Consider the following 17,814-nt stretch of genomic DNA (forward strand, 5'->3'; position numbering starts at 1 on the left):
ATATCCATTTTGCTTCTTCCCTTCTGAGCAGCAGATCCCTGTTACCCCCTCTCTTGTTTGCTGAGACATGTTCAATAGCATGGACCACGAATGGGCCTTCAGCAGCTCTTTCACAACTTTGTTGATTTTACCAAATCAAGGGGTCTGGAGATAAATGCAGGTAAATCAAAGCTCATGACTATAAACCCACACCGTCTATTTAGAAACAACTTGAAGGTAGACGGGTCAAAGCTAGTCAGGAGGTTTGATCATCCAGGTATTAGGTTCACTGAGAAACTAACTTAGGGCACGCAAGTCCAAAAAAGCCAAACACTCTTATCAAATTGCCAGGAAACATAATACATTGGTCAACCGAGCTGTTCCACAGCTATTGAGGTATATGGAGAAGTGGCTTTGGGCAGAGCGCTCTGTGGGGCAGATCTCTGGGGATCAGGGTACTCAACAAGATTGAAAATCACAGAAAAGAAATTTATAAGAGCTCTATTACATGTCCCAGGTAGCACGCCTTAAATTCCACAATGATGGTATCTGAACCTCTGGAATCAACCATATTGCACGCCTATGGACAAACCAAGAGCTGGCCCCCTACAAAGAGTATCTGCAGGAATTAATTCTTCTTGATAAATTCTGCATTGCACCATAGTTGAGAGTCATGAAGACTTTATGTACCCAGTTAAATATGGGTGGATTGTGGGAGAAACCAAACACAATGGATAAAAACTCAGTTAGCAAGATAAAGTCAATATACTGGGAACATGTCTTGCAAAAAACCTGGTGAGACACAAGGTCAGAAAGGCTAGTTGACAAATTCCTAAGCCATAAATGCATCACACATTTCAAATTTTATCCAGATAGAATGACTGCTCCCGAGTCTAAGTCACTGTACATTCGCTTTCGAATTGGCATATTGACACTTGGGTCCATTACCTCAAAGTAGGAGCATGAGGACACCTGCTTAGAAGGTTTTCCTTTTGGTCCTAATACAACGGAAACAGAGGCAAATTTTATTTTAATATGTTATCGGTACCAAACCCAGAGGTCAAGATGGCATCCCGTAACCTAGGGGTCAAACATTGTGCAGTGGCCTTACGTGTGTTAAAAAGTAACACAGCTGAACCAACTATATTTGCCCTTTCGAGGACCTAAAATGGACATTGGCACTACAAGCTGCTGTAGTGAAGACCTGATCTTGACAAATGAAAGGGTAAAGGGTGTATGATTAAAAAGAAAATTAGTGATTCCAGTCAATTTGATTTTGTTCTGGTTGAAGGAATAAGGACAAAGTAGCCAGTGTTTTCAAGCATACTATGTTATGTTACCCTCCTCGCCGCCACAGACGACATCCGCACTCTCCTCGACCAAGGCCACTCCACAGCCCTCATCCTACTAGATCTCTCTGCAGCCTTTGACACCGTCTCCCACCACACCCTCACCGCCAGACTCCACGTCACCGGCATACAGGGAACTGCTCTCGACTGACTCTGCTCCGTCCTCACCAGCAGAACCTAAAGAATCAGACTCCCGCCCTTACTCTCCCAAGGATCATCGCTCAGCCCCACGCTCTTCAACATCTAAATGGCCCCCATGCCGCCATTGTTAGACAGCATGGACTCAGCATAGTATCCAACTGCAAACAGTAAATATCTAGGCAATTAACTCGTCATTCAAAGCCCTATCACAAATCCATTGATATATGAAATGACTCAGTTTACTAAACATTTATATTAAAATATACATTTTATTCGTATAAATTCATAATAAAAACAATCCGATTCAGGATATTGCGACGTACTGTATTTGACAACATATTAACAAATATACAATACACAAACAAATAGAAATGGGTTCAATACACAATTTTTAGACATACAACACTATAACATAAAGAAATAAATTCATTATTGCTTATTAGAAAGACGTGGCTAGAGGGTGGACAAGTTCTTATTTTTGTCTACACGCGTTTCGGTGTGTGAGCGCCTTTTTTCAGGACTGCCACAGCAACCTGAACAAACAGAGATGGACACATATATATAACATCAATACATAAAAATTAATACACTGAGTCACAAATGCCTATAATCGACACCACCGACACCCAGCTTATCCTCGCCCTCAAAAAGGACCAGACTCAGCTTCCGAAAGGAATGAAAGACGTTGCATCCTGGATGAGCAGCAGCTGCCTGAAGCTCTACCCGGAGAAGACAGAAGTTCTTGTCCTGGGACCCACCCCCTCAGCATGGGACAACATCTGGTGGCTCACCGCCCTTGGCAAACCCTCACTCCCACGGACCACGGCCGAAACTTCAGCATCATACCCGACTCCTCCCTCACCAAGATCCAACAGATCAACGCCATTGCCCAAACCTGTTTCAACACCCTCTGCATCCTTTGTAAGACCTTCAAATGGATCAAAATCCAGAAAGACCATCATCCATGCACTCATAACAGGCAAACTGGACTACGGAAGCCCCCTCTACACCGAATCAACAAGTCCCTGCTCCACAAACTCCAGACCATCCAAAACACCACGGCCAGACTCGTCCTCAGCATCCCACAACAGTAACACATCACCCAACATCGCAAAGACCTCCACTGGCTCCTCGTTGAGAAGAGAGTAACCTTCAAGCTACTCATCCACGCCTACAAATTCCTACACAACACTGGACCCCAATACCTCAATGAAAGAGCCTCCTTCCACATACCCAAGAGAAACCTCAGCTCCGCTGACCTCCGCCGACCTCACCCTTGCTGAAACCCTGCGCCTCTGCATAGACAGAGCAGGTGAAAGAGCCTTGTCCTAAACTGCAGCAAAGACATGGAATGACCTCCCGTCGACATCAGACCCACCCCATCTCAGTTAACTTTCAGGAAAAGCCTCAAGATCTGGCTCTTTGACTGACTCAAAGCTGCACTCCCCCGTGCCTTGAGACCTTCATGGGTAAGTAGCGCACTTCACAATTCCTTGATTGATTGATTGATTGAGAAGTGAAGGCGAGTTACGAGGTTACTATATATATATAGCAAAAGGAAATACAGACAGCAATTTGTTTAAAACTTCTAGAGAAAAATATGTGTAAATATATTGTCTTATTCAAGCGGCCCTATTGGGGGTGTGTCATTAGTATATATACAGCATGGGGGTGAGTGCAGTACGTTCCTGATTTTTTATAGACTATGATAAAGATGTTAATCGAAACGAATCAGGCAACAAACAGGCTGCGCAATTGAACATGCCATCTGAACAGTGTCTGCACCCTTGAGGAAGGCTGGTACTACACCCGTGTTTGGCATCATAATGGTGGCATTCCGGCTGCCGAACAAGCACCAACCCAGATCCAAAGGGGGCTGTGAGGATGGATTCACCTACCTTGCCGCGGTGTAGTAATTGGGATTCAGGGCGCTTTTCGTCAGTGGGGGCCCAAGGTTGGGCTTCATTAACACAGTCATAAGTGCAGAAAGATTTTTGTTTTAATACAGAGGCACTACAAACCCCAACATGCAACCGGACATTGTCTTATTCAAGCAGCCCTATTGGGGGCATGTCAATAGTATATCTACAGAATGGGGGTGAGTGCAGCACCTTCATATTTTTTTATAGCCTTTGACAAAGATGTAAATCAAACCCGTCAGGCTACGAACAAGCTGCGCAATTAAACCTCCCTTTTGAACAGTGTCCACACCCTTGAGGAAGGCTGGTAACCTTGTTACCCTACGAGTGCTGCTCAATCGGAACTCTTTGCTGTGCTTAAGCTCTGATCTGCAGGTTTCTTCTTGCCTTGTACTGTTGTATATGGTAATTTCAGCCAGACTACCCCCTTAAAACATCTCCTCACTGTACCAATACGTTTCTTTTCAATTTATGCTGGTACTCCTTTGGGAACTTCAATTCTAGGTATCCACATAGTAATTAATATTGCTTCTTGACCCTTGTTGATGGACAAGGGGAAATGGGGAATCGGAAAGCATTAGATAGCGCAGCAGATCTATGAAGGCGAAGGAACAAGCAAAGCCCATGGCTTTAAATTGTACACTGGATGACATTGAGGTGCTAATTGAGCATTGCAGGCTACTGAAACACTGAATTTGAATTCCTTGACTTATTCTCTGCCCTAACGAAGGGGAAGGATGCTGAGTGGGGCCTTCTTAATCTTGCCTCCAACTCTGCCACAGAATGGCCAAATGTGGGCTCCCAGTTGTTTCACTTGTTCCACAAATGGGCACACTAAGTTTGATCACTGTACCGTCTCACCTTCAAAAGAGCTTTGTACATTAATCACATTGAATATATATTGTTAGATCTGAGACTCTGGTCTTATCTGACAGAGAGGATTGTTGTTAATCGATCAGATAGTGATCACAATGCCCTTGTTGCAGCGTTCTCCCGAGATTTGTGAGACAAGCCTCTAAAACAGACCAATGGTCTTTTTCAAACCTCATTAGCCCATACAAATAATTGCAAGAATATTAAATGGACTGCTATTAGCAATAACAAGCTTACTAAGGCCAATATCTTCAAATCGCTAGTGACCAAGTTTGAACCACTTGAATCTATATTACTGAATAATGTTAGCATCCCTAATGTTGGCACTAAACACTCAGTTGTTTGAAACTTTCAAATTTGTATTCACAAAGCAGGCCACTGAGTCGCAGGCTAAAACCACATTATGCCCCTGGTATCCAGCACCCAGTCTGGCTTCCGAGGGAAGTTTGATAAAGATTATTAAAGAAGGGCCTAAAAGTGATACAGCACTGTCTAGGAAGAGGTACAGAAAAGGTCTGCAAAAGGACAACAAAGTTTGGGAGGTGGAACATTGGGCACAGACGCTAGAGGCTGTTGGGAAGGATGATTATAGAACCTTTAGAAAACTGCTGCAGTGGGTAGTGGTTGCTGGAACACTTCTCCTGAAGTGCTTGTCTCAGTAGATTCTTTGGTTGAACACTTAAAATCCCTATATAGTGGGACTGATAATGTGTTTCTAGATTCCACCCTAGAAGTAGTCCCTGCAGCATCCTATCCTTTGACCTCCCCTCATTTAAATCCACAAGGGAATATTTTATTAGTATTCACTTTGGATGAAACTTAATCTGCTCTTCTTCATATGACGAAAGAAAAAACACCTGGCCCTGACAGTATATCAGTGGATGTATTCCACTCAGAGCCAGATATCTGGGTCCTGTACCTAAATATGTTAACGGATGCTGATTCAGAAGGCCAGGAAATACCAGAGTTGAGATATCACTGCTAATAACAGGCAAATCAGCCTAGTAGATAACACTTAAAAAGATCTTCTGTAGACAACTGGTATCTCAATTGCAGGAGTGGGTGGAGCATAAGGTCTCATATATAGGCAGAGTTTCACAAAAACATTTGAATGAATGACCAGACAGTCCGCTTCCTGGCCATCACCTGGAAGTGTGCCACCAATAAGAAAGATCATCCGTATGTCATCTTTATGGACATGAAGGAGCCATTTGATCTGGTACTGGGAAATACCCTATGGGAAGTACTGGATCAGATGGGGCTGCTCCAGGACCTTCTCAATCTACTGGTCAGGCTACACACCAACACATAGTTTTTAGAAAAAACAATGGTTCACACAAGGCAGATTGATCCAGGTAAAGACACATTTTTTCAAAGAAGGAGGATGAATCAATCAATACTCCTTTGGCACACGTCAGTTTTAAAGAACCCATATATAGGACGGGACGCAGGTGAACATTGTAAAACAGTTCATTTATTAACAATATTCGTTATATCAATACATGCGGATTACAGATCCGGTGCTCACAGTTTAGTGAAAAAGAATGTGATGTGGTGAGAGAAGAAAGAATTTAAAAACATACATCGCATTGAAAACAAGAGCAAAACTCCTTATAAAATGAATTAAAAAGGAGTTTAATTGTGGAAGGGTCGACAGCATTTGGATGTCAACGATTTGAGATCTTCATCAGGACAGAATTGTGAGCAAGTGGTATCTACTGGGTAAAAACAATGCATGTTTCAAATTCATGAAATAGCCCCAAAATATGTAAATTGTAGATGAAGCAATCATTAGCGACCCAATAGGATGTGAGATAGTGGAATTATACATTTATAGAGACGAAGGTCTCAGTAGCATGATTAAGTGCCTAATAGAGCTGACATGAATTAAATGAGACCAAGGAAACAGATCTATGCGGCGGGATCAGAGTGTAGCTTAATCAAGGAGCGGTAACCTAATGAGTGTAAGAATTCAGCGTGAATCATGCAAGGGTAGACGTGTATATGAGTGAGGTAACCACTGCATTGAGGATGAACTTACTAAAAAGTAGCATGATTACGCGCCTAATAAAGCTGACGAGAATTAAATGATACCAAGGAAAGGGGTCTCCGCGGCGGGATCAAAGTATCACTTAATCAAGGTGCAGTAGCCTAATGAGTGCAAGCATACTGTGCGAATCATGCAAGGGTAGAGGTGTATTGGAGTTTACCCATGCATTTAGGATGAACTTACTAATTAGACCCACATGAAGCGAATCTTGGGTCTTGAAAAGGCAGCACGGCGTAGTGGGCTGATAAACCAGAATAAAGTGAGTCCTGCCGAAAGATATTGGAGAACTGAGGACTACATTTAAAAATGCCGAGGTGGCCATCAGTCAGAGTCGGAGTGCACATTCATAAATAGAAAAGGGTCAAGAAGGGAGCGCATCGTCATGGGATAGTTAATCACAAAGATGATCCTAATGAGGAAAATTACCCAATTGTGAAGGTCTAACGATGATGATAGTGGTAGTAGTGTAACTTTGGGCTGAGATAAGGGGGCTCACTTAGATTAGTTAAATAAGGTTCTGGTCAAAAAATCACAGAGCTACTGAGCCAAGGAAACTCAAATTGGAGGGGAGAACAAGGGGAACCCAGGTCCAGAGGAGGCTTGGAGCGAGTAACTCAATGCTCTGTCATTTGGCCATGTAGTACATCTGGGAGGGAGGAAAAAGTGGGGGTACAGTCAATAACTGGACACCGCAGAGGTGGTCAAGTCCAGAAAAGAGTAGCTAAAAACTTACTTGGGTTAATTGCTATAGTCGGTGGAAAAATAGGACGGCAGCGGCTCCGTCTGGGGATACAAGGCAACTATGTCTCAAGGAATGTGGCCATCATATTTATAACCAGAAGTGCAGCGCGTGGTCGGCAAACTAGAAAGCTGCAGATCGTATTCAGAGCCCATGCGCAAGCTTATGTGCACCTTTTCAGAGTGATTGTCCGAAGAGGTTCATGGTGCTTGAAGTGACTTGGGTGAGTCATGCACATTACTTATTTGGTGATAGAATAACTCTATGTATATATTCAAATTATTTTGCTTATTAAGTGAGTGATAATTAAAACCGGACTAGAGAATAAGAATTTCAAGGAAATTGAATTCACACATTGAGAAATTAAGAAAAAGAGGTAAAAGCAGCACAGTTGACGTGCAATGGCTACAAGGGCATAGATATGCATGATACCAAGAAGTTAGTTATTACGGTTTTGAAAAGGGACTGCTGACACAAGTGAAAAGAACATTAATGACTACAATTTTACATATATAAGGTTTTGAGAGCCATAAGTGTCATCAGACTAAAGTACTAGTACAATCACTATTGTATTAAGAAATAGTCACATGGTGTGGCTAGGGGTTAGGGAAGGAGACAGAGGATTTAGAGAATAGCATTCTACTTCTCTTGCGTATTCAGCCCATGGTTGATGGATTGGCAGCTGGAGATCAATCTGCATTTCATCCTATTCAGAATCAATATGTTATTTCTACCTCTGACGCAACATATCAATGACTTGCCAAATGAAATCATTTTCCAAATGCCCTTTTTCCAGGAAATGTTCCACTAATGGGGCTGTGGTGGCTTTGCAGCGAATTCTGCTTTTGTTTTGAGATAATCTTGTCTTGATCTTCTGTGTGGTTTCACAATGTATACCACGTTGCAAGGGCAGCAAATGCAGTAAATCACATTCCATGAATTGCAATTGGAGAAAAAATCATGGATGCATTTGTTGGTGCCATACTCACAAAATCACGTTCTTTTTCACTAAACTGTGAGCCTTGGACTTATAATCTGCATGTATTGATATAGCGAATATTGTTAATAAATGAACTGTTTTACAATGTTCAAACAGCGTGGAGGCAGCACCAGGTATGTAGTCACAGATCAAAGCATAAGGTTATTTTGAAATTTCTTTTATTTTTCTTTATGGTAAGCAATGCAAAAAACAGCCAACGCGTTTCGTTCCTACCCGAGGAACTTCGTCAGGGCTGCAAACATCATAAACATATATAAATATACATAAATATGTACAGTATATACAACATGAACAATACATATATAACAATAATATACCAAAACTTGAGGTGAAGGGCACTAACAAAAAGGGAAAGACATAAAAACCATGTATAAATACATCCAAAAAGAAGAGACCGAATATGTAATACACACATATATACATACCAAAACATAAACTTATTTAGACAAGGAACACCCATCTTGTGTACAATACATATACTATTTCATATAATTATTTCCTAATATTAACTACAGGTGGAAACATGAGAGAAAGCAAGTGTTTAGATGAAAAAACAATAGGTCCAAGGAATATTAAAAATAAAGAAGAATTTATTAGCATAAGCAAAAAGGAAAATAAGGAATAGAGAAAAGAATGTGAGGGAAGAGAGAAAGAGAATTTAGAAAAGCTATTCCAAAAGCGTTAAAGGAGGAGGAGTCGGTGGGGTGTACATAGGGAAAGCATATCAATCCATAGGTCAAAACGCAACAAAATTCATTTCTCACCAGAAAGTATGATAAGTAAACCAGTTGAGGTTTTCCCAAAGATGGAAAAAACGGGTCAAAATCACACTTTTGTGGATCAATAGTGACTGCATAAAAAGACTTAGGAGATAAAGAATTATAAGATAAGTGAAAATGAAAGACATATGTGCAACATGATTGCTATTAATCTTATACAGGTTTTCACTTATGATAAAAAGAGTTAATTGATTCAGAATACAGAACAAACGAATATATTCATAGTATAGGGTTGATTTCCACCTAGGTAATTTAAACAGGAACTCCACAGAGAGACCACAGGAAGAGCACCCATAATGCTAGGGGTCAGCTATAGTGCACCCGTATAAAATAAATAATTACGAGTCCTCACCAAAGTATTATATATCGTGGCCAATTTGCTGGATCGCATGAGCTGAATGTTCGTTGCCCCCTTCAGTACAAGGGGAAATAAGGCTCGGATCACCAAGGTCTAAAAGGAAAATAATATGACAAAAGGCTATAGTCAGCCAATTCCATTAACTTGATTGTGATTCAACCCATATCTAAAACGACATACCGATGATGTTCGTTGTGGGTTAATACAAGGCCACTTTGTATACTTAATCACTCCAATGTAATTCACCGGTTTCAAACTCCATATATCTCTAGTATGTACGTAACAGACACCGTAATCCCCTAAGGAAAGAAAAAAGGGTCGGGGAGAAGTCAAAATGGAATCACTACATCTACCGACCTACTGATATATATATATATACAAGTTACAAGCCCGACTTACTATAAATGAGTATGTCAGCAGTCCAAATCTGCTGGGAGAGAGGCACGATGTTCAAGGCGGCCGTGATAAGCCACCAACTTTCCCAATCTAGACAAACCAAAAGCATATATTGAGTAACGGTAAGGGATTGAATATACCATAACACTGAGGTCGAGGCCCCTGGGTCATAAGCAGATATAACCGTATTTGAAACATACCAGCCATCGGCGGGGACCCCCATGGGCGTAATTTAGAAAAAACATTAAAACTCAGTCAAGACAAAAGCCATGACAGGTTCTGGGTGGCAGTAGGATTTAAACAATCCCGTATTGCGATAGCTGAGGGTCCCGCAAAGAACGCTTAGAGTAGCATATCCCGACAAAAAACACCCCGCAATTAACAGTGACTCACCAGAAGGAGGAAGTATTCGGTGATCTCCCCCGTACCTCGTAAGACGCCAGTCGCCATGCTGGATTTTCCATATGCTATTTGAAGCACCGGCAGCCAGTCACATGATCAACCACGTGTCGCCAATGGGAAAAAACCCCATGGCTTCAAGTGTAAAGGAGGGGAATGCCATCGGCGCCATATTGTAATGGTGAAGGCTTATTAATATATCCGATTACTGAGCCATAGTTCGTATAACAGAGTCAGAGAGTATGACCAGAGCTACATGTTTGTCAATAACAGAAAGGGCAACGTGGCTCCTAAAAAAAAATATATCTAATATATAACTGAAGAAAAAAATTATTTTTATTCCATCTAAAATTAGCCGGAAAGAAAATACTCACATCCTTAGAGCGATAATGTCTGCCCTGTACATGTGATAATAAAAGCAAAGAATAGCAAAAAAATTATTGCAATTTAAAGTCGGAAACAAACAATGGCCACATGTTGTCCTGCAAGAAGCCCGCCGAGATATACATAACGTCGTGGGTAGATAACGTGATGCATTCACAGTGCCATATTAGAATGTAAGAAAAATAAGCTTTATATAAGGAGTCAGTCTTAATATGACCAAATTGTTAAATAGAAAGTCTAATGTTGATAATGACATATATATAAATCAAACGGTAAAGGTCCGCGGGTAAAAGGAATACCGTACTTCAATTGTTTGACAAGCGTAAATGCCAAACACATTGCCCCACGTGAAATCAGCTGGGGTAGATGTACCCTTGTCGATAATAACTGAGTCATATGGATGGCACCATATTTTAATGGTACAATTGCGCTTCTATGTAATGCCAGACTTCATATGGCAGGGTTATGCACTGTAGAGGATTCTGAATGTAATAACAAAACAAATTATGTGATAAGAAGCTGAGTTGAAAAGGGGAGAAAAGAGGCAATCAAACAATTATAAAAATGACAGGTTGAGGGAGAGAGTGAAAGGAGACAGATATAGGTGAGGGCATGATAAACATAAAGCCCATATATTGCATAATTGTACATGTATCCATGGTATACAGAGTAGTCCTCAGCACAAAGATAGGGAGCCAACACAATACGATAGCTTCAACAATAGGATGAATATACGATGGGGTACATTGATCTGATGGAGATCATTGTCCACAAAAATGTACCTAATATACGTATATATCCCTATGTGGTATATCTTAGTCAGAGAAAATAGTGCATTTCGCTATCAGTATTGTGTCCTAAATTTATAGATCAAAGATGACATATCCATTTTGCTTCTTCCCTTCTGAGCAGCAGATCCCTGTTACCCCCTCTCTTGTTTGCTGAGACATGTTCAATAGCATGGACCACGAATGGGCCTTCAGCAGCTCTTTCACAACTTTGTTGATTTTACCAAATCAAGGGGTCTGGAGATAAATGCAGGTAAATCAAAGCTCATGACTATAAACCCACACCGTCTATTTAGAAACAACTTGAAGGTAGACGGGTCAAAGCTAGTCAGGAGGTTTGATCATCCAGGTATGAGGTTCACTGAGAAACTAACTTAGGGCACGCAAGTCCAAAAAAGCCAAACACTCTTATCAAATTGCCAGGAAACATAATACATTGGTCAACCGAGCTGTTCCACAGCTATTGAGGTATATGGAGAAGTGGCTTTGGGCAGAGCGCTCTGTGGGGCAGATCTCTGGGGATCAGGGTACTCAACAAGATTGAAAATCCCAGAAAAGAAATTTATAAGAGCTCTATTACATGTCCCAGATAGCACGCCTTAAATTCCACAATGATGGTATCTGAACCTCTGGAATCAACCATATTGCACGCCTATGGACAAACCAAGAGTTGGCCCCCTACAAAGAGTATCTGCAGGAATTAATTCTTCTTGATAAATTCTGCATTGCACCATAGTTGAGAGTCATGAAGACTTTATGTACCCAGTTAAATATGGGTGGATTGTGGGAGAAACCAAACACAATGGATACAAACTCAGTTAGCAAGATAAAGTCAATATACTGGGAACATGTCTTGCAAAAAACCTGGTGAGACACAAGGTCAGAAAGGCTAGTTGACAAATTCCTAAGCCATAAATGCATCACACATTTCAAATTTTATCCAGATAGAATGACTGCTCCCGAGTCTAAGTCACTGTACATTCGCTATCGAATTGGCATATTGACACTTGGGTCCATTACCTCAAAGTAGGAGCATGAGGACACCTGCTTAGAAGGTTTTCCTTTTGGTCCTAATACAACGGAAACAGAGGCAAATTTTATTTTAATATGTTATCGGTACCAAACCCAGAGGTCAAGATGGCATCCCGTAACCTAGGGGTCAAACATTGTGCAGTGGCCTTACGTGTGTTAAAAAGTAACACAGCTGAACCAACTATATTTGCCCTTTCGAGGACCTAAAATGGACATTGGCACTACAAGCTGCTGTAGTGAAGACCTGATCTTGACAAATGAAAGGGTAAAGGGTGTATGATTAAAAAGAAAATTAGTGATTCCAGTCAATTTGATTTTGTTCTGGTTGAAGGAATAAGGACAAAGTAGCCAGTGTTTTCAAGCATACTATGTTATGTTACCCTCCTCGCCGCCACAGACGACATCCGCACTCTCCTCGACCAAGGCCACTCCACAGCCCTCATCCTACTAGATCTCTCTGCAGCCTTTGACACCGTCTCCCACCACACCCTCACCGCCAGACTCCACGTCACCGGCATACAGGGAACTGCTCTCGACTGACTCTGCTCCGTCCTCACCAGCAGAACCTAAAGAATCAGACTCCCGCCCTTACTCTCCCAAGGATCATCGCTCAGCCCCACGCTCTTCAACATCTAAATGGCCCCCATGCCGCCATTGTTAGACAGCATGGACTCAGCATAGTATCCAACTGCAAACAGTAAATATCTAGGCAATTAACTCGTCATTCAAAGCCCTATCACAAATCCATTGATATATGAAATGACTCAGTTTACTAAACATTTATATTAAAATATACATTTTATTCGTATAAATTCATAATAAAAACAATCCGATTCAGGATATTGCGACGTACTGTATTTGACAACATATTAACAAATATACAATACACAAACAAATAGAAATGGGTTCAATACACAATTTTTAGACATACAACACTATAACATAAAGAAATAAATTCATTATTGCTTATTAGAAAGACGTGGCTAGAGGGTGGACAAGTTCTTATTTTTGTCTACACGCGTTTCGGTGTGTGAGCGCCTTTTTTCAGGACTGCCACAGCAACCTGAACAAACAGAGATGGACACATATATATAACATCAATACATAAAAATTAATACACTGAGTCACAAATGCCTATAATCGACACCACCGACACCCAGCTTATCCTCGCCCTCAAAAAGGACCAGACTCAGCTTCCGAAAGGAATGAAAGACGTTGCATCCTGGATGAGCAGCAGCTGCCTGAAGCTCTACCCGGAGAAGACAGAAGTTCTTGTCCTGGGACCCACCCCCTCAGCATGGGACAACATCTGGTGGCTCACCGCCCTTGGCAAACCCTCACTCCCACGGACCACGCCCGAAACTTCAGCATCATACCCGACTCCTCCCTCACCAAGACCCAACAGATCAACGCCATTGCCCAAACCTGTTTCAACACCCTCTGCATCCTTTGTAAGACCTTCAAATGGATCAAAATCCAGAAAGACCATCATCCATGCACTCATAACAGGCAAACTGGACTACGGAAGCCCCCTCTACACCGAATCAACAAGTCCCTGCTCCACAAACTCCAGACCATCCAAAACACCACGGCCAGACTCGTCCTCAGCATCCCACAACAGTAACACATCACCCAACATCGCAAAGACCTCCACTGGCTCCTCGTTGAGAAGAGAGTAACCTTCAAGCTACTCATCCACGCCTACAAATTCCTACACAACACTGGACCCCAATACCTCAATGAAAGAGCCTCCTTCCACATACCCAAGAGAAACCTCAGCTCCGCTGACCTCCGCCGACCTCACCCTTGCTGAAACCCTGCGCCTCTGCATAGACAGAGCAGGTGAAAGAGCCTTGTCCTAAACTGCAGCAAAGACATGGAATGACCTCCCGTCGACATCAGACCCACCCCATCTCAGTTAACTTTCAGGAAAAGCCTCAAGATCTGGCTCTTTGACTGACTCAAAGCTGCACTCCCCCGTGCCTTGAGACCTTCATGGGTAAGTAGCGCACTTCACAATTCCTTGATTGATTGATTGATTGATTGATTGAGAAGTGAAGGCGAGTTACGAGGTTACTATATATATATATATATATATCAAAAGGAAATACAGACAGCAATTTGTTTAAAACTTCTAGAGAAAAATATGTGTAAATATATTGTCTTATTCAAGCGGCCCTATTGGGGGTGTGTCATTAGTATATATACAGCATGGGGGTGAGTGCAGTACGTTCCTGATTTTTTATAGACTATGATAAAGATGTTAATCGAAACGAATCAGGCAACAAACAGGCTGCGCAATTGAACATGCCATCTGAACAGTGTCTGCACCCTTGAGGAAGGCTGGTACTACACCCGTGTTTGGCATCATAATGGTGGCATTCCGGCTGCCGAACAAGCACCAACCCAGATCCAAAGGGGGCTGTGAGGATGGATTCACCTACCTTGCCACAGTGTAGTAATTGGGATTCAGGGCGCTTTTCGTCAGTGGGGGCCCAAGGTTGGGCTTCATTAACACAGTCATAAGTGCAGAAAGATTTTTGTTTTAATACAGAGGCACTACAAACCCCAACATGCAACCGGACATTGTCTTATTCAAGCAGCCCTATTGGGGGCATGTCAATAGTATATCTACAGAATGGGGGTGAGTGCAGCACCTTCATATTTTTTTATAGCCTTTGACAAAGATGTAAATCAAACCCGTCAGGCTACGAACAAGCTGCGCAATTAAACCTCCCTTTTGAACAGTGTCCACACCCTTGAGGAAGGCTGGTAACCTTGTTACCCTACGAGTGCTGCTCAATCGGAACTACCAGTGTTTGGCATCATAATGACGGCATTCTGACTGACGAGCAAGCACCACCCCAGATCCAAAGGGGGCCTTGAGGATGGAATCACCTACCTTGCCACGGTTGAGTAATTGGGATTCAGGACACTTTTTGTCGGCGTGAACCCAAGGTTGGGCTTCAATAACGCAGTCATAAGTGCAGCAAGATTTTTGTTTTTAATAAAGAGGCACTACAATCACCAACATGCAACTGGACATTGTCTTACTCAAGCGGCCCTATTGGGGGGGGGGGGGTCAATAGTATATATACAGCATGGGGGTGAGTGCAGCATGTTCCTGTTTTTTATGGCCTTTGATAAAGATGTTAATCGAAACGCGTCAGGCTACAAATAGGCTGTGCAATTAAACCTGCCGTCTGAACAGTGTCCGCACCTTTGAGGAAGGCTGGTAATCTTGTTGCCCTATGAGTGCTGCTCAATCGGTACTACCAGTGTTTGGCATATATATGAATAAATAAACCCTGAGCACACCCTCCCGATCACACGCTGAATGCTAATTGGCTGTCAAGTAGTTGTCAACTTTCCAAACTAGGAACTGTTGGCAGCCATTTTGTGCCTCGGTAGAAGCGAGGCTGAAGAAGTCTGTGGAATATGTGTGCAAAATGTATAAATGGGGCAGGGTAGAAATACACTATCCCTCTAGACCTGCTTAGGGGGTCCCGGAAGGATTCCCAGGCCCCCCAATTTATTTATTTTGTTTAAAACTCGCTATGTGCGCACAGGGTGCGCGGATCCTGCCGGAAAAAATAAATAAATAGAATGGAGATTCTTTTATAATTAGCCCCTTGGAGTCAAAATCCCGGGGGCAAAATTAATACATTTAAACGGTGCCCCAGAGGGCCCCCCAGCCCCAGGGACCGCCACCCCCGGGGCTACAAAATAAATTGTTGGGAGGGGCTCAAAAGCTCCTCCCAGTATAATTTTTGGGGGGCTTAACGCCCCCCCCAAGCCCTGGAGACCACCCCCGGGGCTTTTTGTATTGTGAGAGGAGGGGTGCATGCCCCCCTCCTGGAGCCTTCGAAGGCCCTGGGGACCGCCACCCCCAGGGCCGGCTCCTGCAGTGTCCTGGGGTGCCCACCCCAGGACACTGTTGTTTGCTTTGAGAGGCAGGAGTCTCCCGCCCTCCCATAGCAAACGTGGTTTGGATTTTGAAAGAGAGAGCAGAGAAACCTGTTGTCTATTTCAAAATCCAAACCATATTGCTTTTCCACATGGGGAGCTGCATGTTAGCAGCTCCCCAAGTGGAAAAGCAATGCCGGCTCCCGTAGGATGCAGGGAACCGGCTGGGACTGTGGGGGCATTGGGGCTCCCCCCATGGTCCCCAACGTTATTTATAAGCCCCGGGGGGTGGGGTCCCTGGGGATAATAGTAATTAGTGATAGGGACAATTTTTTTGTTATGGAAAAATTAGGAGTCGCGCACCCAGCGCTGCGATCAGTGTGGCCCCCTGGTGTGCACGCGTTGGATGCACAACTACTAACGTGTAGGGTGCGCGACTCCAACGCATTTGGTGCACGACTTCTACGCATTGGGTGCTTGACTCTAACGCGTTGGGTGCGCGACTCCAAGCAAAAAAAATTTTTTTTTTCAGATATACATCAAGTTCATGTGTTTAGTTCTTAGGTGGCTCTAAAAAGAGCCCTTGTGTTTATTGAGAGATTTTAGTACCTACAAGTAAGTACCTATGCAGAGTCTAAAGTTCAAGAGGAAGACTCTGTTTCCCTCATATGTAAAACGTACACCATCTCTCCTATAGATGCCATCCATATTAAAATGCAGATTGTTGTGGTAAATGGACCTCATTCTATAGTGTCGGAGAAAAGCAGAAACAGATTTATTCACATGTTTCCTATTTTTCTCAATCTGTGGACAAAATTGATTGGAGCAGTTCCATTTCTGCCTTTGGCTTATGTTAGAATAGACAAAAGCAGTTTGGGGGAAAAGTGACATCAGTTCTCCAAATGTGTCCTTCATAAACATTTCCAGACCTACCCCAGTCAAAGTGCCTAGGCCCACAATCCACACTCTAAGAATCTTGAAGGGAGGTCTGGATGCACTCAGATGGTCTCTATAAATGAAATGGCAGTTTGAAAAGTAAGATTTTTCTAAAATGGTGGATAAGAAGCAGTTTTAAAAAAAGAAAAGAAATGATTGGTTGTTTGACAACATTCTACACTGATAACAAGGGTGCATGTTTCTGTTTTTTAAAATCATGATTCTTATTGGTTAACAAAATCTGATTAAAAGGGAACAAAAAACATGTTTTTGTGGATGCGGCTGAGTTGAAAGAGGATGCGGCTGACGTGAACCCACGTACGTCGCCGGAACCGCTTCCTGTTTCGTCGAGCCCCGCCCCTTGAAGCCGCGCAACGCTGATGCCGCTGCCGATGCTCCTGGCTGTTTCGCTGGCTGTTTTTCCATTCCTTTGCCTTGTCTGAAAACGAGGGGGTAGATGCCCAAAAAACACCGTTAGGCCCCCCGAGGCAGAACCTTGCCCGCGCTCGGATGTTGTAGCAATTTCATAAAGGCATCGGTCTGTCGAGACCGCTGGGTTGCCAAAGACCACCAAGTCTGCGTGGATGGCGAGATCCCAGAAATCGAGGCAGAAACCGGCGGGGCTGAGGTGAGCGCCCAGGCGGGCTGATCCCTTTCTCTCCTACGGACGTCGCAGTGCTAAACAGCGGGCACTGAGACACCACTGGTGCATCCCATCTATGTGAGAAGTCTCTGATGTTGGAGCCTGTGTCGGCCTTTGGTTCTGTCGGCCCAGGGGCCTGATTG

Source organism: Lissotriton helveticus, chromosome 4_1, assembly GCF_964261635.1.
Source record: "Lissotriton helveticus chromosome 4_1, aLisHel1.1, whole genome shotgun sequence".
In the NCBI taxonomy this organism is placed as follows: domain Eukaryota; kingdom Metazoa; phylum Chordata; class Amphibia; order Caudata; family Salamandridae; genus Lissotriton; species Lissotriton helveticus.